Source organism: Camelus ferus, chromosome 17 (assembly GCF_009834535.1).
Source record: "Camelus ferus isolate YT-003-E chromosome 17, BCGSAC_Cfer_1.0, whole genome shotgun sequence".
NCBI lineage: Eukaryota > Metazoa > Chordata > Mammalia > Artiodactyla > Camelidae > Camelus > Camelus ferus.
In genome coordinates, this window is record NC_045712.1 from 16,251,906 (window position 1) to 16,279,373 (window position 27,468).

Here is a 27,468-nt window from a genome sequence, read left to right on the forward strand (position 1 = left end):
CATAACAGAACCGCACAGAGTTGTGTCCACGCCACAGCTCACTCTCCTCTCCCCACTCCTATCCCTCAGGGAAACTTCACGTTCTTCATTCAGCTTGAAACACCCATCCTGAAAGATGGGAGGAAAAGAGATGGCAATCTCACAGGGACCGTTTAGGCTTTGGAGGAAAAAACCACTTTTTTTCAAGAACAAGCCACTTCTAGAGCAGCAAAGACACAGACACGCACCCCTGAGAATCTCTACAGCTACTCCCTTTCTCATGAAAACTCCACCCTCTACCAGGGAGGATGCAGGAGATTTTTTTAAACCACAGTTTCTTGTTTGAGTGTTCTTATTTTTGAAATCGGGGCTGCAGCAGCCTACCACCTGTCTTCATCTCACCTGGAAAACCTACCACCTTCTACAAAACCAGCTCTGTGAGAAAACGCATCCAATCAACTTACAAGCACACCCACAGAAACTAGTCTGTGTACATGACCACAATATTTATTAAGCAATAGATATGAAGAACTTGCCAGGTCCTGGGCTCAGCATTGCACCATAGATTATTTCATTTAATGTCCACTATACTCTCATCATTAGCCTCCTGTTACACAGCTAGGAAGGAGTAGAGTTGGGATTTATACCCAGGCTGGTCTGGCCTCATTGTCTTCATTCTTAAATGTGATAGGATGTCACCACCCAAATTAAGAAAGAATCTGTCTCTTCTGTACAATACTGCAATGATGGACATTGTCATTAGACATGGAAAGAATCCGTAGAAAGAACAACGTCAAGAGCAAACCCTAAGGTAAACCATGGACTTTGGGTAACAATGGTGTGTAAATACAGGCCCACTGAGTGTAACAAGTAGACGGCTCTGGTGGGGGATACTGATAATGGAGGTGGCTTGGCAGGTGTTGCGGGGTGAGGTACATGGGAAATCTCTGTGCATGCCACTTAATGTTGCTGTGATCCTAAAACTAGCTCTAAAAAATAAAATCTACTAAAAAAAAATAACAAATATTCCATCTCTCAAATGAAGAATTCAATTCCTAATTAATAAATACACTTACTGGTCGGGGTGGGGGGGTAACGCTCAAGAGGGTAGACCAGAACTCCCTGCTCCTTAAGAGTAACAACTGAATCCTTTCCCAAGAGCATAGTGCAGTGAGGCTGAGGGTGGGGCTGGGGTTCATTTACAGCAAAGAAACCTAACAAACACTGCCAGGTGATCAAGATCATTATCCACAGTCATACACCATGCTGAGGGCAAGTACCTTTGATACAATGTTGTGAAGATGGTTCTTGACTTCTGTTATCTTCCACCCAAAACCTGCAACCCCCATCCCGTCACGACAAAGACGTCAGACAGACCCAAATCTAAGGACATTCTAGGAAGTACTTGCCAAGTACTCCTCAAAACTGTCAAGATCATCAAAAACAAGGCAAGTCTGAGAACCTGTCACTGCCCAGAGGACGCTAAAGGGATGTGACAACTAAATGTAACATGGCACCCTGGACGGCATCCTAGAACAGGAAAGGACGTTACATAAATAGTGAGGAAGTCCAAGTAAGCAGGGAGTTTTAATAACAATGGATCAACTCTGGCTCGTTGGTTATGACCCACGTACCCAACAAATACAAACAGGTCACGAACAGTGAAAACTGGATATGGGGTCTATGAGATCCCTCTGTGGGTTCTTCTCAATTTTTCCATAAATCTAAAACTATTTTAAAACAAAATGTTTATATTCATGTATTCACAAAAAAATGTTCATGTCCCTCGTCATTGGAGGGGAAAGTATAAAAGATCAAGGAACCCTCCGAGGTTCCAGTGTCAGCACTGATGGGAACGGAGCTCAGGGACAGAGGGAGCCAGACTACGCAGCTCTGCCTTATCAACGGGCACCCAAAGATGCCCCAGGCTTCCAGTTTCCTCCACTGACTGCTTTGTTCTCTGGTTGCTGCTCAGGTTATTCAATTCACTAGTCAAGTCCTGGTACCCGACTCTTGAGTTTTCATACTATTTCTGAGCCAACAATTAGCTGAAAACTTTTACAAATGAAAACAAGTAGACAGCCTTCGTTAAGGGCCCCCTCCAACACAAAGCTAAAACGGAAAAGATCAAAACACTTTAAAGCAACAACACTTTGAGCGCCTTAGGAAAGTGGCAGAGAATAGGTTTTTTAAAAATGCAAACTGACTGAAAAATTTTTATTCCCATTCGGGTGAGGTTCTGTACACAAGCCTCAGAGGCAGGTCAGGAAGTCGCAAGTGATTTCAACCAGCGTTACACGAATAAAGTGATTTCATGCCTGACGTGATTTTCAACATCTAATGAACCCTTTGTAACTACCAAAAGAATTAACTAGCTGTCACTGACTGGCACTTACGGTATTCTGGTGGGAATGTGCATGGGGGAGAAGGGAGTCTAAAATGTTGCATTAGAATTTACATTTCTGGGTGCGCCAATTACTTTCCACAAACATCTGAAGTGCTTCCTTCCCCTATCACAGCCAGTGAACGCTTAGAAGACCTGTCCTATGCTGGGCAGGGTTAGTCTTTGTGGAAAAAGTTTATTCCTAGAAGAAATAATTCATGAAGACTTTATGTGTTAAAAATGTAGACAAATATTTTAAAAAGGAAGAAAAAAAGTACATGACCATAATGTTCCACCAGAATTACTGTATGCTTGGGGTCAGCAGACAGTCTCAAAATCCCTGACTTTTTTATATTATGGTAGGAAGGTCCCATTTTCCCTTTTCCTTTTTTTTTTTTCTTTCCTTTCTCCTCTCTCTCTCCTTCCTTCTATCCCCTACTCCCGACTCATCCTCTTTCTTTTTGACGTTAAAAAGTAGAGCAGAAGATTCGGGAACCCAGGAGTGGAAACACAGGGCACTCTTAAGGGCCCTTCTCCACGCCAGGCTCACAGCAGTCAGCGCAGAACAATTCTGACATCTGCCTACAGACCCAGCAGCTTGGCTTCACAGCTCTGAACTTAAGAGTGTCGATGAACCACTGGCAATTGACAGCACTAGAGGGGGAACCTCTTTTCCAACCGAAAAACCAAAGCTTTGATTGACAAAGGGCAGAAGGCGGTGAACTGGCTCCTCGTTAATGGTGACACCAGAAACAATAAAGCCTACCAGTTCAGGCCTGTGCTTCCCCTCCCACAGGACAGAGTCGTTTTTTCTCATAGTCATGTTCCTACCAAGACTCTCCTCTCCTTTGTTACTGAGAACAAAGATAAGGAAACAAACATTTATAGACCCAAAACCGATACCCCTCCTGTAACTACAGGGGAACCACACACACACAGGGGTCCCCTGGTGTGGTCAATACGCATGAAGGCTCAACACCCATGCTACCCTGTGACTCTTGCCAAATGTTCCTCCCCAAGCCGGAGGCCACATCGGCATTCATCCTTTCTAAGCAACTACATGGCTTCATTTGCCCCAAGGAGCCAAGTTCTGCCCAGTGAGGTTCTTGTGCGGGCAGCTATCAGCTCGCCTGCTGCTGGATTTAATGACTCCTCTTTGATAACCCCAAGAGTCAGAGCCATTATTAATTACAGTCCTCTTTTGTTCTGAGTCCTGTAAAAGGAAAATGTATCAATAATCTTTGCTCCGGGACAGGTTCCTACAATATTCTTTTCTATTTCTGCAGCTAAGACTAAGGAGCCACAGGTACTCAGGAAACCTAACGCCAGTTACCTGAGTGTGGACCATCAGATTAATAACTCCGACCATCGGTCTCCCAGGTCTTCAGTCTCTTTCATCTTGCTCAGTGGTTAACATTTGGGAAACGCTCCCTTGTCTCCCAGAGACATTATTTGCAGTTACAAGCTAGAAGGATGTCCCACCTGGTCATCAAATTTAATGCGATTATTAAAGGGAATTTGCTAGTATTAATGCCCACTTTCAACTTGAGGGACCGAGCTACAAATTTCTCCTCATTTTGGCTGGTGGGGAACAGGCCAAGGACGAAATCTGAATAAAGTTAAGGAGAAACCTGCTGCTGTTCAATTATTTAATACATCACGTACGACAGAGGTTGTGATGCATTATCTACCCAAAGTTATGACGACACTCAAAGCCATTATGAACTGTTACTGTCCGGGGGCCTCTTCATCATAGGGGTTGGGGGCGAGAGACACAGTGTACATGAAGTTCTACAGCACAACACTAACCAAAGTCCTTAAGAATAATGATAACGGGTGGTATTTACTGAGCACTTACCAGCCAGGCATCTGTACTTTGTCGTTTAACCTCTCAACACGCTGAAGGTAGATACTGTTCCCATCTACTCTCTACAGATGAAAACACTAAGATTTAGTGACTCCAAGTCCTCCTCACCTTCACAGCCTGTGCTCTGAAGGCCTGGAGCACAAACAAGTGTGCTTTGAGGCAATGGACTCAGACCACCGAGGCTGCAGTCCCAGCTCCACGCCTTATTAGTTGCATGACCTAGGAAAGCCAGCTTACCGTTCTCAGCCTCAGCTCCCTCATCTCGAAAATGGTGCCATCATAGGGACCAAGTAACACACGGAGTTGGCTGAAGAATTAAATGAGTCACTGGGCCCGGTGTCAGACATGCTAGGCATGCAGTGAATGCTGGTCACTGATGCTACTCAAGCTGTTACTACTACCAAGAGTGATGTCCCATCCCTGCTGATTTTACAACATCAGTGATTCACTATCTGTTTATTTTAGCCATTTGTATTATGACCAAATAAGTCAAAATAGCGTCACTAATACATGAACCAGAAATGATGGAGCATAAAACACACCCAATTCCTTTCTCATTCCCACAGGGCAGCCTGAGTCCATCACCAGGAAAGGTCCCACTGTTGCAAACCAATTCAGAGAATAAATAGGCCAGTGTTTAGATATGTTCTAGGCACAACAAAAATCTTCATTATTACCTGATGAATTTAGCTCATTTTTCAGAATACACAACCTGTAGATTGTGGTTAAAATGCATAAGAGGAACTCTCCGTGTTTTAGAGACGTTTGCATATTTAACTAGCAGGCAGCAATCTGCTCTGGTATAAGCAAAGCATGCTATCACTGACGTCTTACATTTCAACTTTCTTTACACCCAAACAACAAAATATTTAAACAGTTAACATCTGCTCAAAGACCCAAGAGATGAAAGACTTCGGAAGGCATAGGCAGTGTGTTGACTATGGAAAAAGTCAAGTTACACAGGGGCCAGATTTTTGAAAGCCTGACCTATTGTGTCAGAGAAGGAGAGCCAAATTCCAGAAAATGTATGGAGGGAAAAACGGAAACCGTAAACAATCTGAGAAAACTGAAAAAAACAGATGGCAATATAAAAATAAAGACAAGGAGAATTTTAAAAATAATAGTAAATCTAATATAACCATCCTTAAAAAAAAAAAAAGACACCCCAGAGACAAGTCCATAATAACTCATTATAATAATTTTATTGATTTTTTAAAAAAATTAAATGGGGGTAGGGGTAGAAAATAGGAGAGAGTTGTAAAACTAAAAACAAAAAACAAAAAACCCCAGGATCTAGATAAAAGCATTTATCCAAAATCATCATCTGTGCTCACAGAGCCATGAGGCTCTTGAGCAAACTGAACACAGAAGTGAGCCTCCAGCACTAAGCAGATACACCAAAACTGCGCCGTTATCTGCCTTGGGGGATGTCGCCTCCTCCGTCGCAATCAGTTTACGCCAACAAGGTATCTGGTGGAAACAACTTCAACATGCCACAGAGAAACATCAGTTTTGCTCTAACTGAATAATCAAAAAGATGTCTATTTCTGTATGGCAGGGAGAAACAGAAAGCAAATGATTCACAGTTTCTTTTTTACAGCCTAGCCAAACGCGTTCTTAATTTTGATCCTTTTAGCTAAAAGGAAACTGGTAGGGGGTGGGGGCTGGCTGCCACAGAGAAGACAAGCAGACAGCACCCAAAGAGCTGAATCTGGACTCCTGTCGATGTGCAGGTTAGGGCCCTGAGCTGGTAACCCTAGTTGCTGGGCTTCTAATAGTAACTCGCTGTTGATTTTAAATCAGTGACTTTTTGTGCCCCTCCCCCTAGTGTATCACTTGGGTAGTTTCTGATTGAAAGGGATATAAATCTAAGTGGATAAAGAGAAGAAAAAAGGAATTAACTGACTTATATAAGTGGAAAGTGTAAGGCTTGGGGCTTCCAGTGCAGCTGGTTCCACAGCCGGCAGGGGTATCATCAGGGCTCTAACTCTCTTTCTGATTTTGAGGGCAGGAAGTTAACCCTCACAAAGGGAAAACCGCAGCACACTCTCCTTTGGATGGGAAACACAAACACATGCAAAAAAAGAGAAATTCTCTTTTATTAAGGGATCCATCTAGCAAACTAAAGGAAGACACTCATTAGTCTTGCTTGGAACAGACGAGTCTTAAAAACAACACTGGGCTAGGTAAGCGGCCCACGCCTATTCCGAGCACTATGACAGACAGCCCTGCTTGAACTGTGTGGAGTGGGGGTGGAGAGAGCGCCCAGGGAAAGGACGGGCTGGCCCGAGGGGCACAACTCTTGACATGCCTTCGGTACTCGCGACCACTCAACCTCAGAAACCCTTCCTCAACTAGTTTTATTTCACATGCCACCCTCAAAGCATCTCTGTCAACTTTCTCTTTAATGAATGAATGGTAAGCTGTGGGCTAGGAAAAGAGAGAGAGAGAAAAATGTTCCATGGAAAAAAGAATTAAAGGATATGTAAAAAGCACACCTGAGATTTGAACCTAAATCCCTGAATTCATTGGTGGGAAGGGCCAAAGGCAGAGAGAAAGGTGCCAACATGAGGCCACTAAGGGGATGAAGTAAAGGCATAAAGTCTTGTGTGTTTAGGAGGGGGCGGGGGGGTTCCCATCCACGTGCTGGCCAGGGACCCTCTGGTAACACCGCACCGACTGTAAGGTGACACATCCTCTCACCCTGGCCCTCCAAAACTCTGTCCTCTGAGGTCACAGCAACTCAAGCGGAAAGATGAGCTCCAGTCACTGAGGCATTCCAGCCTCTAAAACTCATACTCCTGCTTATTATTCATAAAGGTGCATTAAATATGTACTTTTCTGCCTTCCTCCTCTCTTCACGCTCTGCAAATCATTAACAAAATCCAAAAAGTGGGATGAGATTAAAATAAGTTCATTCATAAATAATACCTCTGAACACAAGAGAGCACCTTAAACAAGGCCCCAACGATCATAAAGACTTGCTGTCTGTAGACTAATCACTGAATAAGGATTACAAATACACTCATTACAAATACAGCGGTTCTGAGCCCTCAAAACGGTTACAAATACCTGCCCAAGTCCTGCCTCAAGCAGATTATCTATGTAATAGGATCATTTTTAGTTCCTCAAGTTACTTGATGATGTTGAATCAAAGGCCGGAACAACATGTCTCGAGGAACTCATCTTTACAATAGAAAATAATTTCCCAGCCTCTGTGGGAGCAAGCCTGAATTCAAATCTAAGAAACATGACGTTCTAAGTATCCTAGGGAAAGGCTGACTTTATTGTCCTGCCCCCTGAAAAATGCTGGTTTCCGGCTCCTCAAAGCCACCCCCAAAGCTTCAGCTCTAATAGCTCAGGATTAATTATACATAAATACATGCAGAGAAGAAAAGTAAAAAATAATAAAAACCACATCATACTTCTTTCCCCTGTTCCATGAATAATTTAACAACATGGCAAAACTGACTGGATTGTTGTCGTCTTAAATTGATGACCCATGTCTCATCTTAACACAATAAGAGGAAAAAAGAGATGTTGATTTATAATTCATTTCAACCAAACATTCCTTAAGAAATATACAAGAGATCAAAAGATCAGAGTTTACATATACTTTATCTTATTGATATACAAAGACTTATCAACAAATCAATCGTTGTACTTACTTATGGCAAAGATGAACCACTTAGTCAGACAGGCTTTCCCAGACAAAATAATTAAATTTCATTGTAAATAACTAAATTTCAGGGGGAAAATAAAATCACCAAAAGAAAAAAAAAATCAAAGAAGCCAAAGAATTTTAGACATGGAAAGGATTCTGAGACTGAGAAGTTGTCTTGGTGAAGCTGTGAAACCAAAGGCAAAGTAAATAGCTACAATGGTTCTGTTCCTTCCATAAGTCCTTTGCCACGTGGAGGCAAAGTATATATTCATAACCTTCGAAGAATATTTTATCCATATTTTACCCATGAAGGTCAGTACCACCTCAGCAGCAATTCTGTTCCCCATGATAGTTCTTACGTTAACTCTAAAAACTGAAATAAACTCAATATTGATGTTTCCAGTAAAACAGCATCTGGTCTGAATTTTGCCATCAAGTTCAATTTTAATCCAAACCACTGGACTAAAACACTTCTCATTCAACTCCAAGTTCATGATAAATAGGGTCTTAGAATAGCTGTGAAGACAAGATAGCTCTCACATGTACCCTATGCTTGTGACAAAAAGAATGCAGGGAGAAAGCCAGCAACCCTAATGGCCCACCACCCAGCAGTCCATCCCTCGACTTCAGTGGATAAAGACTTTCTCAATCAACAGAAAAACAACCAGTCCGCAGGCTTCCCACAGTGCAGGTGAGAGATGGGAAGAGAGCAGCCAGCCCCAGTCCCCCACTGCCCAAGACAGACCCAGCCAAGTGATCACACTAGTCTGCCCCACTGAGCTCAGTGCAGCCTGTAAACTCTTGAAACTCAGGTGGACACCACCCACTGGAGTGAATACAGCAAATAACCCTTGGCCACGGTGACCCTGATGCTAACAGGCAAGAGCTGCTCAAAGTGAAGTCCTAAATAGCTTGATGAACAGGATGGCATATGCCAGTTGTGGGCACTCACTCCTTGCATAAATTCACTCCTCCAGATTAGAGGACTACACTGTGAGTGTCATCTGTACCTCAGCTCATTTAAAATAGAAGCCTAAAATAAAAACCTACTCATTTGAAACAAAGTTTGTCCAAAGGAATATGTCATCACTATCTGTGAATAAACCTTCATTACCATAATCTAATAAACACTTGTTTTGTAAACTCTCAGCCCTTTTCAAATAAAATGTTTATTTCATAAACACGGTGATTTTTCAGACACATTGGGTCCTGAAAAGAACAAAAGGCATCTATATAAAGGATTGACCAAAGCACTGAGAGGTCACCCAAGAAGACATACAGCATTATTTTTTTGTTCTCCTCATAAATCCTGTAGCATTTTATGCACAACTATTGTAGCAATGACAACAGTATATTTAAAGTTACTCATTTATATGTGTTGGTCTCCCCAACTAGTATGAAGTTTTATAAAGCCACAGAATATTTCTTAATCATCTTTGTATTGGAAGACACCAGACAGACAAGGGCTCGATACACATGCCCACTGAAACTGAATACAGAAGGAATGTGACGGACACAGCATCTAAACCTGACAGATAAGGAAGATGTGTGCATAAGGACAAAGAAGAACGGTTATCAGTGATTAAGCCCCAGAGTGAGCATCTGTCGCCCAAGGTGTGGAATGAGTCTTGACAGCAAGGTTTCATTTAGAAAAGGAGTTAGCAAACAATGGCCCATGGGCCAAGTCCAGACCTCTGCCTGTTTATCTAAATAAAGTTTTATTGAAACACAGCCCTGATCACTCACTGAGGTACTGTCTACAGCTGCTTTCATGTGGCAGAGCTGAGTAGCTGCAACAGAGACTAGATACCCTACAAAGCCGAAAGTGCTTATTAAGTAGCTCTTTACAGCAGAAGTCTCTGGCCCTCGGTCTAGAACAACCGAGTTAGAACCTGAAATGACGAAGAGACTTATTTTTATTCTCAACAACCTCACACTGGTTGCTGAATTTACCATGTAGCATTTCCTTCCATTTATGAAGATAAGCAAAACCACAGTACTAACAGCAGTGCTTGAGAACTTACCATCACCAGAAATCACTCACGAAACAGTCACCGCAGGTATCTCAGAGTGTCATGCGCACTCATGATCACGTCGACGTTACCATAGTCGTTAGACCTGCTATGAGATCTTGTTATGTAATGTTAAAAAATGGTCATGTATCATCAAATCTTAAGTTACAATACTTTGGTAACTATTTCAATACAACTAGTGCCCTCTATTATCCCAGGTACTCTGATTTCTGCAGTTAAAAATATTGATGAATCAAGTAGTCCTAGGCATGGAACGTGAGTTTCTGCCTTGATGCTTAAGACAGCCCTGTTCAAAAACACCCTGATGCTGAAAATAACAGTCTAAATCATGGGAACAAATCGCTAGTGAAATGGGAAAGGGAAACTTGGCCAACAAGCTAATTATGAGGACACAGGAAGTTAACAGCAGGAGCCTCTGAAACTAGGAGCTCCTATCTTTGGATATTTTGACTCTTGCTACAGAGCCTTTATTTTTCTCAGACAGACCCACATGTTGGTAGTCTCCCCTACAACAAGCACCATTTTCAAGAAACAAGTAAAACAGTGCAGACAGTGGCCTTGGGGAATAAATGGCCTAATTTCAAGACTTGAACAGGACTCCACTGGGTAACGAGGGATGTTAATACAGCCATCATGGGCACGAATGCCCGCCTAAAAAGGGAATTCTCGTCACAAGTGCAAATAGCTTTACAGCCCATCAAGTCAATAAATCGGCCTTTTAAAGAAGTTTCTAAGAACAAATTGACATTAACAACTCCATAGGAGCCATTGTGATATAATTGTGTCCATCACACCAAAATTAAAGGCTTCTAATAAGGAATGAGCATTAAGGCCCAGAACAGGCAAAGGGAGACATTTACAGTCCATGGGGTTAGTGATCAAGCATTTATGAGTTCCCCAGAATGGCCTAATAAAGCAGATCTCAGTGGTTCGGTTACTGTCTGCACTATCCTGTGTTACACAGGGACCTTTTACTTCACAGATCACTGAAAATGGAAACAGTAATGATACCACTCAGAATCTTCACAGTTTCAAAAGCCTATGAGATAACCCATCCACCGAAACTAAACACGGGAAGTTTTTTTCAAATTTAGACAATGTGATTCTATCAGAGTTGCCTCATGTCTGCTCAGGAAAAAGGCAGAAAAGGGAGTCACAGCATGAACTAAATATCCCTTATAAGGAGTTTTTCTTGTGGCTGGAATCTTTCCAAAGTCATTTTCCTTAACTTTAATCATCAAGAGGAAATATGAGGAGAAATGTAAATATAATATAAGCATGAGAACAAACTAACCGTTATCGTGGGGGCGGGGGAGAGGGAAGGGAGGGGTGAAGAGATAGGGGTAGAGGATTAAGAGGTACAAACTACTATGTATAAAATAAATCAGATACAAGAATATACTGTACAGCACAGGAAATATAGCCAACATTTTATAATAATATTAGAAGGAACATAATCTATAAAAATATTGGAGCACCTGAAACTAACACTGTCAGTCAACTAGAAGAAGGAAATATAAATGATCATCAAAAAAAAAAAAAAAAAAAAAAACCCACTACAAATTATTCATCACTGTGATTCCTTCTTTAACAACCACCTTCCTGGAGGTGAAAGGGTACAAAATGGACTGATCTCAAAGTTCAACCCCACAAGCAATTTGTTTCCTAGATTAAAAAACTTTCTTTTTTCTTTCCACACAAACAATCCAGTTCCTGTGGAAAAAAAATTAAAAATCCCTTAAGCCTACCTTATAAAGCACTTTTGAAGAAGTGCATTAGGTTATCTACTGTTTCCCTTTGGGGATGTAGGTTAAAAACTGAAACTGCACTTGGCTTTAGAAACATCGGCAGTGACAGGTTCTCTTACATCGACCGCTTAAGAGTCACGCTGTAAGAAGCAACAACCTCTCCTCCTCCTCTCCGCCATCTCCTCGGCAGCCGCAAAACAGCAACTATGTGTGAGTGCATCTCCATCCACGTTGGCCAGGCTGGTGTCCAGATCGGCAATGCCTGCTGGGAGCTCTACTGCCTGGAACATGGCGTCCAGCCCGATGGCCAGATGCCAAGTGACAAGACCACTGGGGGAGGAGACGACTCCTTCAACACCTTCTTCAGTGAGACAGGCGCTGGCAAGCATGTGCCCAGGGCAGTGTTCGTAAACCTGGAACCTACAGTCATTGATGAAGTTCACACTGGCACCTACTGCCAGCTCTTCCACCCTGAGCAGCTCATCACAGGCAAAGAAGATGCTGCCAATAACTATGCCCACGGTCACTACACCATTGGCAAGGAGATCATTGACCTCGTCTTGGACCGAATTCGGAAACTGGCTGACCAGTGCACAGGTCTTCAGGGCTTCTTGGTTTTCCACAGCTTTGGTGGGGGAACTGGTTCTGGGTTTACCTCCCTGCTGATGGAACGTCTGTCTCTCTGTCGATTATGGCAAGAAGTCTAAGCTGGAGTTCTCCATTTTACCCAGCCCCCCAGGTTTCCACAGCTGTAGTTGAGCCCTACAACTCCATCCTCACCACCCACACCACCCTGGAGCACTCTGTGCCTTCATGGTAGACAACGAGGCCGTCTATGACATCTGTTGTAGAAACCTCGATATTGAGCACCCAACCTACACAAACCTGAATAGGTTGATAGGTCAAATTGTGTCCTCCATCACTGCTTCCCTGAGGTTTGATGGAGCCCTGAATGTCGACTTGACAGAATTCCAAACCAACCTGGTACCCTATCCTCGCATCCACTTCCCTCTGGCCACATATGCCCTGTCATCTCTGCTGAGAAAGCCTACCATGAACAGCTTTCTGTAGCAGAGATCACCAACGCTTGCTATGAGCCAGCCAACCAGATGGTGAAATGTGACCCTCGCCATGGTAAATACATGGCTTGCTGCCTGTTGTACCGTGGTGATGTGGTCCCCAAAGATGTCAATGCTGCCACTGCCACCATCAAGACCAAGCGTACTATCCAGTTTGTGGACTGGTGCCCCACTGGCTTCAAAGTTGGCATTAATCACCAGCCTCCCACGGTGGTACCTGGTGGAGACCTGGCCAAAGTACAGCGAGCTGTGTGCATGCTGAGCAACACCACAGCCATTGCTGAGGCCTGGGCTCGCCTGGACCACAAGTTTGACCTGATGTATGCCAAGCGTGCCTTTGTTCACTGGCATGTGGGTGAGGGCATGGAGGAAGGAGAGTTTTCTGAGGCCCGTGAGGACATGGCTGCCCTTGAGAAGGATTATGAGGAGGTTGGTGTAGATTCTGTTGAAGGAGAGGGAGAGGAAGAAGGAGAGGAATACTAAAGTTAAAATGTCACAAAGGTGCTGCTTTTACAGGGAAGCTTATTCTGTTTTAAACATTGAAAAGTTGTGGTCTGATCAGTTAATTTGTATGTAGCAGTGTACTCATATACAATTACTGACCTATGCTTTAAAACAACACTTTGTTACAGGCCCAAGCTATTCATTTCTCTGATGGATTTAAATAAAGTATTCCCTGTCTTAAATGAAAAAAAAAAAAAAGAAAGAAAGAAACATTGGCAGTGAGATGTGGAAGATGATGGTGGTAACTCAGAAAGGAGTCTGTGTCATCTGTTTTTCCCCTTTCACTTCAGGAGCGACAGTATGTGCAGCTTCTATTCCCACTGGGACATTTCAGAAACAGCCTGCTCATTTTCCTCAGATTTAGCATATTCTAAATCTACATGATCTAATCAGACAGTCATTACTTTAAAATACATGAATTCCAAAACTTGAAAGGCATATGTCAGTCCTGATGCTTAAAAAAAAAAATCATTAAATATAAAAGCAGAAGGACTACAAAAGTACAAGATCACCTTACCTCCAATAATTTAACTCATCCCAATTCCTGACACTATCAGTGATACATACCCATCTTTGGGGTGGACTTCTTTCCTTTTTTCCCCCCAGATCTTCCTTAACTTGACTCTCCAACTACCCCTGAATTCCTACAACGATTATGCAAACAACATAGTTATTTTATAATTTTTATTAAAGCTCTCCGAAGATGAACAGAACCCTATCTAGTGATTGACTGATAACAAAATACTTCGTTAAGTCTTGGCTATCGAGACAACCCAAGGCCAAGTCCTGTACAAAGAACTAAGTTTGCCTGTATCTTGTGCCTTCCTGGTCATGAGGTGGGCGAGCCTCAGCTATAATCTGTGTTCTTTTCTCACGTTAAAAGCTAGGAACAATCAAGGAGGAAGAAAAAGAACAAAACGAAATTTTTAGAAGCTAAAATAAAGTACTGATTGCCCGAGGCAAATCTTCTGCTTTTAATTTCTGAGCAACCACGGATGACAGGAACATCCACCACCACCTACTCCACCTCCCTCAGATAACAGGGGAAATGTGTTTTCTTAAATTCCACCGTGAATGGGAAGAAGCGGCCAGAGGCACATATGATTGGGGGAAACCTACGTATGATGTTCATTTAAGGCGGCATTTATTTATAAATCTAATGAGTGGTTGTCACTTTCAGTTTAGAGAGGGGCTACAGGAAAAGGGGGGATGAGAAGCCAGAACGAGGGGGAAGGAGTGGGTCCTTACAGGCCAGGGAAGTACAGAAATCAAAGGAAGAGAAAGGAGATAGGTCTCAGCCTCCTTCACGCACGTGTGCGCATGCATAAAATAGGCAGTTACCTAAGATATTACCATGACCCTACACACACGTTCAACCCTTTTAATGTGACTTCTAATGAATTCTCAATCCCCGCCTATGTATATGTGGATATAAAGATGCTGTATTCTAAGATCTGTCAGTATGACTGCCAGCATGCTTTCAATTTGATGGGTCATGTTTTCTATTTCCCACTTTATCTTCTCCCTGAGGGACATCTGTTTTTCAAGTGGGCATTATCAACTGAAGCCAGGTCTACTACAAAATAGAGCAAGACCGACACAAATTATAAAACTAATTTAACACCCAAAAATCTGCTTTTACCAGAAATACACAGCTAATGAAGATTTAAGGATTTGGGAAGGACTTTAATTAGCTTGAATTATCTGGATAATTACATTGATTTTTGGTCAAGTAAATTCATTCTTAATTGGTAAAACTAATTATATAAATATATCTCTCTTGTACAATTTTCTAGATTATTCAATCCAAAGGGTTTTTTGTTTAATTTTCCTAGGTAAGTGCTAAATTCTACACTTCATTTTACATTTGTTTAAACAAACCCCTGGTGTGGACATGACCTAAAAAAGGGCACATATATCTCCTGAATTGTCCTCCCTCTAATTACATCATTCTGAAAACCAAACACAGCAGAGGTTAATGTGCAGAACTTATATTTAATTCACAAACGTGGCTTGGAAAAATGGTTTGCAGTTGCCTGTTAGAAGCACAGCCATGAAAATTTCCGTCGCATTTCTGCATGTAATTAGCCTCTTTTTTTTCCCCTCAGCTATTTATAAATGCATAAATATACCTGTGCTCTACGTAACGATGACAGACAGTGACAACATATTGATATACGGTGCCACTTCGTAGTTGGAAATGAATATTTCATTAGCTGAGTTACCACTGCTGGGTTACGACCTTCAACGCTCTAATTTTAAATTCATCCATTTTCAGACTATTAAGCTGTTCTTGAGCACACCACAGAAATTACAGATGTAGAGGTAAATTTTCAAGATAATTTCTAATTCCAAAAAAGGTCAAGGATATGCATACTAAATTCTTGAAAAGAATTGTATCTCATAATGAGAGCGAATGGGTCATTCTGGTTGTTAATGATATTTGCTTCTACGAGTAAAAATGGGGGAGGGGGGGCAGAAGAAATAGATTATGATCACTGAATGGAATTATCAGGCTTCTAATTTCCCAGCACTGTGAGCAAGAAACTTAAAAATGATTAACTATGAAGATCAAGTAACTTAGATGTCACATTCTAAGTCAGCCTCAACTTCCCCATTCATAGTACCTTTTCCAGGAATAAACTCTATGATCCCTTGCGCGCGCGCTCGCTCGCTCCCTCTCTCTCTCACACACATACACACACACACACACACACACACACATATCTGAGGTTAAAAATGTCTTTGCAGAATCAAAAACATTTACATATTATGGAACATATTTACAAAACCATTAGTTGAAGGACAGTGACATCTTGCCCAATTAAACACCACCACCACCCCAATCAGCACATAGCTTTGCTGGTCAGGTCAGCTGCTCAGAAAAGGATGACAGACTTCTTTGAGTGACGGTCCACTGGCACCATTTAAGGCTCCTCTTTAGAACGTTCCAGTTTGTGGCTCACCCAGCACTTAAATTTCACTGTGCACTTTTCGCCATCCCTAGCCTTCCCTTTTCGGATTCCTTTCCCCTTATCAGCTCCTCAAAAATCAGTACTTCTCAGGGCGGTGTTGCTCCACAAATTCTCCTTGAATCATTTCAGCTAATTCCAAATTCTCATCCCACCCCAATGCTCAGGCTCAAGTAGACAATGGTCCACAGGACTTTTCCAACAGCACATTTTGCTAGCATCTCAAACTAACTCAGTCAGTCCCCTGCACAGATCCAGCACATGGCTCTCCATTTCAAATTTCAAAACATGGCACAAAGGCTCTCAACAACGAGGCCCTAGGTTGGAAATCTAAACTCACCTACCTCCACTGCCTGCCCTCCAATTCGTTTCAAAGGTCGAGACCTACCTGTGTCTTCCTAGCATGAGTGAGGCCAGCTCTGGTCTCCACATCGTGCTCACACTTTGTCCACTGCCTCAAATATGCTGCCACCAGCTCCTATCCCACCCTCAACAATCTCATTCTCTGCCTCCCACCCACACACCATCTAACTTTGCTCAGCCAGGTGGCCTCTACTTATTCTTGATGACTCAGCACAAGAATCACCTTCTCCCCAGAAATCTTCCCTATTCACTAGACCACCCCTTAGGATAAATTATAGCTCAGTCCCAAAATGCACATACACTTCCTTTTTACAGCAATTATCACATGGTAGTATTATGTGAATTGTCCTCTGTGCCTCTCCCTAACTACAGTGAACACCCATTAAATGCCTTAGTACCCAGGACAATGCTCAGCACAAAGTGGATAATCAACTCATACATACTTTAGAAAGTGAATTAAAATGAAATAAACAATCACAACCATCAAATTGTTACCTTGGAAGAAAGAGTAGATCCTGGATATAATCTTCAGCTGAAGTATCACTTGGGCAAAGAAGAGCTCTGTGAAGACCCAGGCCAACTAGGTTACGTATTCCTGTTATTTTTCTTTTTGTATATGTATATTTTTTATTGAAGTATAGTCAGTTTACAATGTTGTGTCAATTTCTAGTGTACAGCATAATGCTTCAATCATACATGAACTTATATTCGTTTTCATATTCTTCTTCACCATAAGTTACTATAAGATATTGAATATAGTTCCCTATGCAATACAGTATGAACTTGTTTATCTACTTTATATACATTAGTTAGTATATGGAAATCTCAAACTTCCAATTTATCCTTTCCTACCCTATTCCCCGCCAGGAACAATAAGCTTGTTTTCTTTGTCTGTGAGCCTGTTTCTGTTTTATAAATACTTAGTCTTTTTTTTTTTTAAGATTCCACATATGAGTGATGTCATAATGCATTTTTCTTTCTCTTTCTGGCTTACTTCACTTAGAATGACATTCCGCAGGTCCATCCACGTTGCTGCAAATGGCATTATTTTATTCTTAGTTTGGCCGAGTAGTATTCCATTCTATAAATATACCACAACTTCTTTATCCAGTCATTTGTTGATGGACATTTAGGTTGTTTCCGTGTCTTGGCTATTGTAAATAGTGCTGCTATGAACTTTGAGGTGCATGTATCTTTTCAAATTAAGGTTCCCTCTGGATATATGCCCAGGAGTGGGATTGCTAGGTCATATGGTAAGTCTATTTTCAGTTTTTTGAGGAATCTCTATACTGTTTTCCTTAATGGATGCACCAAACTACATTCTCACCAGCAGGGTAGGAGGGTTCCCTTTTCTCTACAACCTCTCCAGCATTTATCGTTCATGGACTTTTGAATGATGGCCATTCTGACTGATGTGAGGTGATACCTCATGGTAGTTTTGATTTGCATTTCTCTGATAATTAGCAATATTGAGCAAATTTTCCTGTGCCTATTGGCCATTTGTATATCTTCTTTGGAGAATTGCTTGTTTGGGTCTTCTGTCCATTTTTGGATTGGGTTTTTTTTTTTTTAATTAATAAGCTGTATGAACTGTTTATATATTCTGGAAATTAAGCTCTTGTCAGTCTCGTCTTTTGCAAATACTTTCTCCCATTCTGTAGGTTGTTGTTCAGTTTTATTTATGGTTCCCTTTGCTATGCAAAAGCTTGTAAGTTTAATTAGGCCCCATTTGTTTATTTTTGCTTTTATTTCTATTGCCTGGGTAGACTGCCCTAGGAGAACATTGCTAAGATTTATGTCAGAGAATGTTTTGCCTGTGTTTTCTTCTAAGAGGTTTATAGTGACTTGTCTTACGTTGGCCCTTGCCTCTCTAGACCACTCTGCCTTGATTAACACCACACTGATGTCTCCTTTCCTTAAAACTTCACAGCTTCTGGCTCACCCATACTCTTGTTTAGCTCCACCCCAAACTCCTTCTTTAAATCAACATCTGATAAAATTATTCCTCTCATGTCTGTTTTTCATGCCACCTAAGTGTGAAGGTAGGGTTCACCAGCCTGGCTGATGGTTCACACTAAACTTACTGACTCATTTAATACATGACTCAACTGATCAATAAAGCACTGTCATCATCTATTACTGAATTAGCACTGATGGGTTTGTCAAATTAGCCCAGTGATGGTTTGGAAAATAAACGACATCTGACACTGAAGAGATACTAAATAAGACAGGTACCTTTGCCTCACGGAAAACAAGTCTTAGTGAAACTCAAAGGAAGAGGGAAGCAGGAAGTACCTTGCTCCTTGCTTTACACGTCTTAAAGTCAAATTGGAACTGGTGTTTCCCTACATTACAGGGAGCCTACACAAAATATTTACCTATGGAGTATTTTTGCTCACAATGGGAATTATAGCCATTCAATAAGGTACCACTGGTCATCTCATGATGAACAGAAGCTCTGACTTAGATTTAAATCACATTTCTTAAGAAACATGGGAAGAATTACTAGTTATTTAATAAATTCAGTTAATTTAACTGACATTTCTCATAACAATTCAGGTAAAAACTACCTGTTTGCCTACATTGAACTGAATCTTGTTATCATGCTGATAAAAAGCCTACCATCCTCATGGACAAAATTTTCTTCACTGGAGGGATCAGAACGTGGGACGGGATGACATGTTCTACACAACACAGTATTCCTTATTAGTCTCCAAAAAATATAATAGATTTGAAACTGTGATCATTCAAAAGGACAGTCCTCAAACTGAAGTGACTGGGTTTTTTTCCCTATCATTTATTCCTAAAACAAACAGACTCTAAGTGCTCATAAACCCAGTCATCCTTCAATGGTTTAACTGAAAACCGCACACAAGTAAACCTATTTTATATGAACCACTTTGCAAATTCCATTTCACTGGCTCTTCCGCTCCTAAAGGTTTATGAACTTTTTAAATGTAGGTGGAGGAAGGAAGTGAACAATGAATTTCCCCATAGACAACAGCGACAGCATCCTTCCTCCCTCAGAGGTCATAGCTGAGCCCTTCCTACCCAAATCTTTTTAACATCCACATGTTCCCTCAACTTTTTGGCAGATACTCTGAAGTCAGCTGAAATTAGCTAACATAACTAAATGGACCCAAGTCAGACACTCCAACAGCTAAGTAATTACAAAACTTCCTCCCCATTCCCTGTAGAGGCACGTTCTGGGAGAGCTCTGAGCTAATCGATGTTTTTGTTAACAAAATCCCATTAACTGGTAATAGCACACCATCAAGGAGACCATCCTCTAAAACAAAGAGGATGGACACAGACACACATTCCTAATTTCATAGATATTTCATCTTCATATTTAAAGCTAATTGGCAGGAGTGCCTAAGAATTAAGTTTTTCAAATAGTTAATGAACTGAAAACAAATTCTTAGATCATGGATGCAAATTCAACTGGCTCCCGGGACCAGGCAAGTAATATAAATGATAAAAGTGCAAGAAATTATTGAGCATCAGGGTAGAACTAGAACGGAGCACTGTTGTCATGCAGGAATGAGGGCTCAGTGTGGCCAGAATGTCTCACTTTATAGTTCTATTTAGAATCAGTGCACTGTGATTTTTCATAAAGTAACATATTAATAGTGGCTTTTTAAATTAAAATCCTTAGGTCTTAAACATTGGAAAGTAATTCAAGGACATACAAAAAAGCCAAAATTTTTGTAGACCAAATGCAGCCCAAATCAGAAACAAATCTAATTTGCCTCTGATTTGGTCTCATGCAAGAAACTCATGACAATTTCATTAAACATTCCCTAATTTTCACTGAGGGCCCAAGGGTCTGCCTGACCCCCACTCAATATTCTGATATTTTCCAGCTTCATTAAAAAACAAAAGAAAATAAAAAAAAAAGTTCTTCCTGTAAAACAACAAAACAAAATCTGATTGTCATTTCCTAGAGCTGCTTATTTAAATGACTATTTTCAAATGAATTCTCATGATTATACTTTATTTAACAACCGGGGCTTTGTCTTACTCAGAGAAATCTAACTTAGGTTTCATATGTGACTTCTTTGTCTGGTTATGAAGCCTTGCGGCCATTCATTTGCTGTGTCAACCCTTCTTAGTGTTGAGTGTTGTAAAGTTTCAAGTTACCCAGGACCAGATACTGAGGCCAAGATTCAAGTTCTAGTACTTTATTTGGGAGGTGAGCCAGGAAACAACAGGGGAGTGGAAGGGAGACAAGGAAGTACTGTCTAACTCTGATCAATCAGTGGTTGTAAGCTTCTGGCATAAATTTCCACAGCCTTTCTAGATTGCCATTTGCAGGTTCCTGTGGCCCTAGAGAGCCCCTCAAGCAAACTTACAGGTGCCAGCAGGTAGAATGCAGACCAGCATGAAAAAAAAAGAAAGAAAGAAAAAAAAGTGCTTTGAAATGAGAAGAGGAAATATGGGCAGAGTCCTAACAGCATCTATGTCACTCAACTCCTTGCATACCCTACTGATGACCGACAAAGGCTTAAACAAGACAAGTCAGAAATCAATCTTCCTGAAGTTAGAAGGTTGGGTAGGATGTGTACTCTCTGAGCTGGGTCAGGTCTACCTACCTACGAAAGACCCTCTACATAACCTACATCCCGCAGCCCCTCCTACCTGCATCCCCACTGCCTGGAGCACTGCAGAAAAGGGCTCATCCAGGGGAGGTATTTTACTCTCATCTCTCTAGGGACAAGTCATCTGTGATATACAGTGCCAAGCACCAGGCCTTCAGCCCCCAACCCCGGCATGTGTAATTAGGCAGGCAATTAGGAGCAATCACACTCTTCTGGCCAATTAACTGCCTCTCGCAGAGGGCTCCCTCTTAAAATTAGACCTGGAGTCGAAACCTACTTGTGCAGCATTATGTCCTCCACTTTTGTCTCTCCAAGGGTTCATCAGATGTTCCCCCAGTTTCCTTAGCTTCAAGCATTCCCACGAGAATGCAGAACTCTTCTGTGCAGTTCCTTAATGGGTGTTAATCTACGGCCAAAAGGAGGGTGTCTCAAAATAGCAGCAAGAATGAACACAAGTGCTCAGTAACTTCTCAGATGGGCTAAGACTCTACATTTCTGTCCTTGAGAGAGAGAAAGAGAGAGGGGGAGAGAGAGGGAGGGAGGGAGAAGGAGAGGGGGTGTGTGTATAAGTAAATCATCTTTAAATAAATATACATACTGCTCACCTTTAATGATTTCTCTGGACCCTGAGCATTTTATTCTAATGCATCCTACACAATTCTCCAGACTCTGACTCCTGCCTGCCTCCTTCCCTCCCTCTGGGACCTCTTCTCACAGGACTCCTGCCTCCCTTTACTCCGAGCGCCGAGGTCCTCAGAAAGACATCAGAGCACGCCGTGGGCTTTCTCCCACCACATACTCTTTCCTGTAACTGGCTGCTCTTTCACCTTGAACTTCTTTTTCTGGGTACATCACATGACCAGGAGACTTTCCCTCATCACCATCTATGTAAAACAGATGCCTACAGCTATCTACCACAGGCCTATTCATCTCCTTCATGGCTATACTAGACCAGTTTCACCTACTGATACTCACTAGTTTCTTTTTTTTTTTTTCCTTTTTCAGTTTTATTAGGTAGAATTATCACAGTTCCGACTCCACATACACACTATATTGCATGTAAATACATATATACAGTATACTGCACATTTTTTGTTTACATATATGTACTGATTACTGTTTCTAAGAACAGATTAGAGCTTTAGCTTTTTAAACGAACATAGTTATCAAAGGAATAAAGGCAACCACAAAACAAGAATCAACAGAATGCAGTAATCCAATCATAAAGGACAGTCAAATGTGCTTACACACATATTCAAGAAATCAACCATCTTAGTTATAAATAATAAGCAGTTCATTTTTGTGATTATTATTATTATTATTTATATTCACTAGCTTCTTGTCCAAATGTCCCACTAAGATGGGTCTCAAGGAACCTGGGATAAAAAGGGTTATGTTCTCCAGTGCAGCCACTGGACCTGGCACAGAGCTGACCAAGTATTTGCCATACAGATCAATCAATGAATGAAGGAGGGAAGGAACGAATGAATGAATGAAAGTTTCTTGTGCCCCTTCTACATGACAGGTATTGTGTTAGACAGTGAAGATTTAATTACAGTCGACCCTTGAACAACAGCAAGTCTGGACTGCTCCAAATCCACCTACAAGTGGGTATTTTTCAATAGGAAATATTGCAGAACTGCACAGTCCTGTGGTTGGCTGAATCCTCATTACAGAGCAAACTACTGATACAGAGGACCAACTATAAATTACACTCAAATAAACCCCAGATGTTCAAGAGTCAACTGTATAAGCTAAACACCTGAAAACCCTAGAAATGTAAGTGTCACAGCACAGAGTCAAAGAAGTAGATGAAGTAAGAGAACTTCAAAGCACTGTCTTCTACGGGAGAATTCTTCAGATATGGTTAACAGGTTGCTTGATCACCACCTACCATGTTTCAAGTACCTAGAAACAGACTGCTAATCCCCTCCTGCCGTTTCCCAGAAAACATGCTCGTCCCACGCGAACCTTCTCTGCAATGCCCTCCTTGACCTCTCCAGTATTACCTCCAATCCCCTGGTATTGGCTGCAAACAATCCTTGGCGTTATTTGACTTTCTTCTTTGTGTCCCCAGTTCTCTGTCTACCCTGACAGTATCACACTGACTGTCCTGTGTTAATGAGTACTGAGATACTGTCCAACCCTCTGCGGTCCTGTGAGCGCTTCCTCAGGCCTGCAATTAACTAACGTTCTTAGGATCTCCAGGGCCCAGAGACAGGATTGTCATCTAACAGGTGCTTGGTAAAGATTGCTGAAATGAAAGAGGAAAAGATCCTAATAAAAACAACTTATTTCTCTGCTTGTGCTGTACAAGGCAGGAGCCACTAGCCAAGAGTGACTATTTAAACTTAAAATTGATTAAAATTAAATAAAATTTAAATTTCAGTTCCTGGGCCACACCAGCCATATTCCATGTGCTCGACGGCCACGTGTGGTTGGTGGCTATTGTGTTAGCACAGCACAGAACATTTCCATGATCGTGAAGAACTCTGTCAGACAGTGCTGGGATGAATCTTTACAAAATAAAGCTACCAAGCAAATACTTTACTATTTATTGACCTGAAGAAATGTTATTTCTGTGTTCCACAGAGACACATAATTCAATAAAGTACTTCAAATATTTATTTAGGAACTTCTCTACGCGTGGGACCAAGTTAGACCCAGCAAAGATTCAAAGAGGAACAAAACTTAAAGCTTGCCCCTCAAGAATTTCACAAGCCAGTATGTAATACAGAGCCTCCCCCCAGTCAATAGTTAGCTAAAATTCAGTGCAAAAATAATAAGGAAAGTTACAGAGGCAGGCAATAATCAATTCAAACTGGAGGATGGACCAACATAAAAAATCTGCCAATACTTAGGCAAAGTGGTTTTTGAAATACGTCTTGAAGATGGGGGGAATTTAACAGACAACAAGAAGCCATCCCAGATTCAAAATCTATGTTAATTAAGATTCAGCTGCAGGGAAAATTAGAGCATGTTCAGGAGTGACAAATGTTCTTGGTGATGAAGAATGAAGTATAAAAGAGACACGGTGGCAAAATACAAGGCTACAGGTCATCGCAACCAGAGAACATCAAGAAACGGGAACCTCCAGCTAAAGGGACAGAATTTCTTGTGTAGAACATCAGTCAGTCCAAGGGCAGGAGACACCTTCCTGGCTCCCTATTGATGGTAGGTTCTGAGTATTCTGAAGCTGAGGAACTAGTTTGATCAAGAGAAAATAATTAACAAACGCAAATGGGTTCTTTCCACAACTGTCAAATGATACCTGTGTCGATACCAATCTGTTCAATAAACTAAACTAAAAATTCCAACAATAATTGGAACTTGGGGTTCAATAAAAATCATCTAACATTTTAAGGAAGTCAGTCAACCTCGTGACTCTCATTCATCCAAAAGAAAAAAACTGCCAAAAGCACTTTTGGAGGGGACAGCAGTACCGTTTCCTTAGCAAATAGTATCCCTTGGCCTCTAAGTCACTCCCTACGACACAGAAAAAAATCCAGAGATGCAGTTTTCAGACCAACCTAACTACTGCTATCAGAATCTTTAACTCTGCCAAGATCTTTAATGTTTGTTTTTCACAGAAATGAGCTATGTATGTGAAGCTATTTTTAAGACTGTTGAGCATTTCATAAAATTCAGCTTATCTTTTTATATCAACTAAATTATCAAAAGGAAGATTCCCCAAACATTTCTCTTGCAACACTATTTTTGTACTTTTTAAAAGATGCATCCATATTCAGGGAATACGGCAGGCCGTGTCCTTTTGCAAGCTTCCCTCTAGTCTTGCAAGTTAAAATGTTGAAAGAATTTTCTTTAAGGGACAAATAAAGATCTTTAAGGGATCTTTCTTTAAGGACACACATAATTGCAAGCTGATCAAAACTATTAATTAGGGGTAAGGGGAGAGGACACCTACTGGGAGCTGAGAACTCCAGAAGGCACAAGAAAGAAGTACAACGTGGAACCGGATGGATAGTTACTCTCTCATAACTAACTAGCTGTTATGAAAGAATAAATTCTGCATTTGGGGACAAGGTCAGATATTCCTTTCAATCTTGTTTCAACCAATAACCTTTACAGGATTGTGATTTCACAGTAACCTGTGATGCTCAGTTGTACCTGTGGACGGGGAGTGGGGCACAGACACTAGCAGGCAAGCCAGCTTTCACGCCCCTCTCCACCCGCTGCATGCACAAATCCATGTAACATTCCCTGTGTCGATTACATGGATGCTAATTATAAAACAACGAATTTAACTCTGAAAGCTCCCCCAGAGAATGGTCAAGACAGATCCAGCCTAATGAATAGAAAACAAACTGGAACAGACTTGAAGTTTGCATCAGACTGAGGCTGCCAGGACTCTGTGTCCTGGATGTGCTCCGGTGCTGCTCTGCTTAAGACCCTTACACAACAGCTCCAGCACCAACTCTCATGTTACTTACATAAAAAGCCAGATTTTCTAGCGCCAGAAACAAATTCCAAACGGGGTATTTATATAAACCTGAACCATCTTCTGCAAAAATGATTGGCTGAAGCATAGAAATGCGTAACTATGCAGTCTGGCCCTGGGGCCACTCTCCCAGTGTATTGGCCAGACCAGCATGAAGGTCCCACACTATGGACGCCTCTTGGTAACCAAAGTCATTTAGACTTTGCACTGGGGAATGAACTAGGTTTTGAAAAAAGAAATCTTCAATGCGATGTTTTGTTGTGTTCTGTTTAGTCACCCTGGGGAAGGACAGCAATCTCTTTAATACTCACAAAGCCAGGCATGAAGGGACAAGCAGACAGGTAGAAGCTTTGAAGTTTTTTTTTTTTAATTCACAGAACTAATTTTTATTAAGCATATATTATGTGTGAGGCCTTTTCTAGGATCTCAGGACATAGCAGTGAGCAAAAGGCAAGTTATTTAACTCCATGTTCCTTGATTTTCACACCTGTAAATCACAGTCATAACCATACCCTCTTCTCAGGGTTGATGGGAAACATTAAAAGACATTATTCACCCAAAACGCCTTTACACAAAAGAAATGCTCAATAAATTATCATTTATCCAACAACCACTTTCAATTCAAAAGTCTCTCATTTTGGCCACGTGTCTCAAACTCTGAAATCTACAGCATCCCTGGAATTTTCCACCATTTCTTTTTATCAAACTGGAGCTCTTTGTTACTTTGCTATCACTGATCAATAGACAGGTATTAATTTTTCCTTTTCCTCCTGCACTTCAGTTCAATCAAAAACTAGCTACAAATCTATGAAAAATATATAACAAAGCAAGCAAAGCACTGGATCACTTTCATTTCCCAAATATCATATCTGATAAAATTCCATCTCCTAAGTCTCTAATTCATAAGCAATTGTTATTATATGGTCTTTGTCACTTTTTTTTTCTGGACAGTTTCCACCTGACTACATTTGATCAGAAACCCTTCCAAAGAGTTTATACGCTGGTTCAGTTCTCCCCAAAACACATGCACCACACTTTGCCCTACACCAGCCCTCAAAACACATACTTGAACCTGTGTGTTTTTAATTTAAACTCAGCAAACCCAACATCTGATGTTTTAAATGCTGGCTGTGCCTATAAAAGCAATTCTTTCACAGTTGATCAATTTGCTTATTTTCAGTCTCTGTATTATGAAGTTGTTCTATTCATTTCTCCCATTCTTTGTGATAGAGAAATAATCAAACCTGAAAAGCTCTGTACTGAAGGGCATGGGGAAAAAGTAATACCATATTCCTTGAACTTGCAGCCCCATTTCTAGCAATCTCTGTTGCAAAAATAAAAGCACCAGCACCTAAGGATGAATGCTGGAGCCCTATAGTAGCATCACAAAGCTGGATACAACAGGAATGTCCCTCAGTAAGGAAATGTTTGAAGAACTTACGGTCTGTCTATCTCTGTACTATGGAATGACACTAAAAACATGTATCTTTATGTATAGACCCAGAAAAATATCTACTCTACAACTGTCAAGAGACTGATGTTACCAAAATTCAAATGCTTAAAAAAGAGAGCCATGCGCGTCTGTGTGTGTGTGTGTGTGTGTGTGTGTAAATAAAAGTTAGAGAAGTCATCACAGTTTTCATATCTGCTCAAGCTACCCCAGCCCTACTGTGATTCAGGAAAGAAAAAAGGGACGAGGGATACAACATCATGTTAACATTGTTCCCAAGACAGTTCACTGGAATAGGAACACATTAAGGCAAGGTAGGAAACATCAGTTGTGTAGGCACAATAATTATGCTTGATACTGGATTTA

General features: G+C 41.2%; 1 protein-coding gene and 1 pseudogene across 1 annotated transcript in view; one reads left to right on the top strand and one right to left on the bottom strand.

The window, feature by feature from the left end:
* Nucleotides 1–27,468, bottom strand: part of PTPRG (protein tyrosine phosphatase receptor type G) — a 654,052-nt gene that overhangs the window by 447,795 nt on the left and 178,789 nt on the right.
* Nucleotides 11,785–13,253, top strand: LOC102511284 (annotated as a pseudogene).